Source organism: Microtus oregoni, unplaced genomic scaffold (genome assembly GCF_018167655.1).
Source record: "Microtus oregoni isolate MIOR12 unplaced genomic scaffold, Mior012 000183F_ref0000375, whole genome shotgun sequence".
NCBI classification, from domain to species: Eukaryota; Metazoa; Chordata; class Mammalia; order Rodentia; family Cricetidae; genus Microtus; species Microtus oregoni.
Window position 1 is genome coordinate 287,927 of NW_024544841.1, and position 3,670 is coordinate 291,596.

Below are 3,670 nucleotides of genomic sequence, written 5' to 3' on the forward strand. Positions count from 1 at the left end.
TTACCTGTTTGATCGTTCTTTCTTGGTTTCCCAGGGTATTATGTACGTATTTACTCATTTCTTCCAACTTTTGGTTATACTTCTCATCCATTTCTATAAGGGCATTTTTCACATGTTGTTTAAGGGACTCTGTTGCTTTCATAAAGTCAATTTTTTCCACTCCTTCTGTGTTAGGGTGTTGAAGCCCTTCTGTTGTAAGATCATTGGGTTCTGGTGTTTTCATGCTGTTTTTCGGGTTATTGGGTGAATTCTTGCCTTGGTGCCTGCCCATCTCCTCCTATCGATGCTATCTAATGGGTCTTTTAAACCTGATTCAGGTTTCCCTACTGGCCAAGGGCTCCTCTTACAAAATGCCCTTGCTGTTTCCTGGTTCCTGGGGGGAGGAGGGGCAAGGTCCCTCTCACCCCTCAGAAGGGTCTTAAGGAATAGGGCCTGGCTCCTCCTTTGCCAGGGACTTCGCCAACCAAAGGCCTACCTCTTTGATTTAATTGTAGTGGGGCGATCTGGTCTCGGTGTGCGGTCCCTGCAGCCTGTACCTGCGGCCTGCGTCCTCTGCTGCCGCACAGGCTGCGGGGGGGGGGGGGGGGGGGGGGGGGGGCGTCCAGAGTTCAATTTTGAACACCCCCATGGCAGCTCACAACTGCAACTCCGGTTCCAGGGAAATCTGACGACCTCTTCTGGCCTCTGCAGACACTACACACATGTGATGCCTGGCCATACATGCAGTTTGTACCCAGAAGTGCCCAAAGGCATAAAATAAAAACCAATAAAAAATAAAGAAATAAGCAGCAGATAGAACAAGGAAGAACAGGCTACTTGATAACTCTTGCCCACCTCTGTGTGTTTGTTTATATTTTTGAAACAACGTATCTCTGTGTAACTCAGGCTAACCCCAAGTATCAATCATCCCACCTTAGCCTCCCACTGCTGGGGTTACAGACCTGGGCTACCACCGCTTCACCTGACTTTAATCTGTTTTCTGTACAGACATAACCCTTCAACAAGTAGGGTAAGGAGCATTTTCTATGCCTATCCAACTTGGGAAAGCCTCCTTTGACCTTTCTAAGGGTTTCCTTTTATATTTTAATTTCTTTCAAGTGTCATTCATTTTAGAAAGAGTTTTGCTTAAACCCATCCCAGTTAGCTAGCAGTCAGGTACCCTAAGGGTGCGTCTGTCGGGTCCTGGAAGGTTCCCCATGGAGCAGTGGTCCTCAGCCTGCAGATCATAGCATTAGGAAGGTTGAGGACCACTGCTCTAGAGATAACAACTAAATATGTATGTAATGAACACATCCCTCACATAGAATGGCCTTGAGTTGCTTGTCTTTTGCATGCAAATGGACTCATCAATGAGAGAAACAGTAGGGCGTTGAGACCATAAAGAGTAATTTACAGGTGAATGCGAAACTACTCAGCGCAATCAACAATTGCGTAGTCTCCACCGGACAGAACTGATTTGCATTTGTGAGTCATCTTCATCACTAGTGTTTCCTACAAGCTACACTTATAAAAAATGTCTAAAGGAATGGAAGGTGCAGATGACAAGGTAGCGTGTTCTGGATAACACATCCACTAGCCCCTCCTCCCCTTCAAAGTCTTGACTCTCTGAACACAAACACAGTCCCTTTCCCGTGGCAGCTATGGGTTTTGTCATTACCAACAAGCCCAATGCGTCATGATGCTGTTGCTTATCGGACTCGATAAAGTTTCTACACTATCCAAAACACAAAGACTTCTATCCATTCCCTAGCAATTAGTGAGTAGGGCAATGACAGACGATTCCGAAATGCGATAAGAACATTTGAGAGTCCTCAGGTGGGAAATAAGGAGCATTTTCTGTCATTGCTCTAAACAGTTATTTCTTGTTAACAAGACAGTTTAGCTTTGCAAGTGAGACAGGAAGAAAACCCATTAACTACTGGTCCTGAAGATACAAAAGGCTGCTGACCTTGAGGGATGCTATGCCCAGTTCTTCACTGTGAGCAATCACAGTTCTTCACTGTGAGCGATCACTGTGTACTTTTAAGAGAGTGCCCACTATGGGCGGTGCCATCTCTGGGCAGGTGGTCCTATAAGAAAACAGGCTGAACAAGCCATGAGGAGCAGGGCAGTAAGCAGCACCCTTCCTTGGTCTCTGCATCAGCTCCTGCCTCCAGGCTCCTGTCCTGTGTGAGGTCCTGCCTTCACGGCTCTTGACAATGGACTGGTCTATGGAACCAGGAGTGAAATAAACCCTTTTCTCCCCATCTTGTTTTTGATCATGGTGTTTCATCACAGCAATAGGACCCCTGACTAAGACTAACCCCAATGGAAAGGCTATTACTTAGGGAATGGTGTGAAAAAAAAGTCTTTGAAAATTTTTTCTTTTTTTTTCTTTTCTTTTTTTTTTTTTTTTTTTTTTGGATTTTTCGAGACAGGGTTTCTCTGTAGCTTTTGGTTCCTGTCCTGGAACTAGCTCTTGTAGACCAGGCTGGCCTCGAACTCACAGAGATCCGCCTGCCTCTGCCTCCTGAGTGCTGGGATTAAAGGCCTGCACCACCACCGCACAGCTGGAGGAAATTTTTTTTGATCAAGGTTGGTTGAACATGCAGCTGTGGGGCCTCCGTGGACCCGGACAGCTGTCTTTATCTCTCTCTCCATCAAACCACGGTACCTCTCACCTGTCTTTGTCTTACACTTTGTGAAGTCTCACACACAAAAGCTCCGAGTTTCTGGCAAAGGAAGAGACTGGAAACCGTCAGATAACATCAAAGCAGTGGTAAACCAAGTATCTTAAGCCCCACCCTCTCACTCCAGGGCCTGTAGCAAGGAGGCAGCGGGTGCTCTCCCACAGAGCTAAACTCCAGCAACGCTGTGAAGTGGTCACAGCCTTGCAGGTTCACAGATAAATCAACCGATGACCCCGTCTAACAGGATAACTGCCCAGGCCCCAGAACTAAATTAGCGCCTTGGAACTGCTTCCCTCACCATTCGGTCTGGAGCAAAGCTGGCCGGCTTTCATAATTCACAGGAGGTTTGTAAGCGTTTCGGGGAACAACAGGAGGGGCCTTCACCACTACCACCTGGGAGAAAAGTCTAATGCAGCTGGCAAAGCGCCCAGGAGGGCACGCGTACTGCAGAAGGCAGAGATCCTGAAGCCGCATCGGAGTACAGGAGAGTCACCTGCTCAGGATCCGGGATTCTGCAGCACTGACTCCAGGGAAGTATCAGATACCAGCCTCGCTTTGCCTGACTCCCGGGACCTGTGGCTCAAAGGAAACTGTACTGTTCTGCGGGATAAGACCCAAGTCAAAAGACCTCAGCCCAGGTCCCGAGAACAGCCTATCATATACCTGGGGCAGGAGAGGGTGAGTTCCAGGGACGAGGGAGAGCAAGAGAGAAGAAAGAGAGGGGAGAGAGGAGACAGCCAGGATAGGGAAAGCTTCCAGGGAAAACCTCCAGCTGTGACCCACACTGGTCCAGAAGGCAAGTCTGGCCAAGTCTGGCACTCGCCCCAGGTGAGCCAATGGGGCGGTTTCACTATGAAGATCCTGAGCACGGATTGGCTGCTGTCAGCAGAGGCGTGAGAAGAGTGTTGTCTGCTCATGGGCCCTCCTCCCCCCTGAGAATCCAATACACTGCAGTTGAAGAGCTGCCAGAAGTCCACGGTTGTCTCCTCCCAATCCTGGGG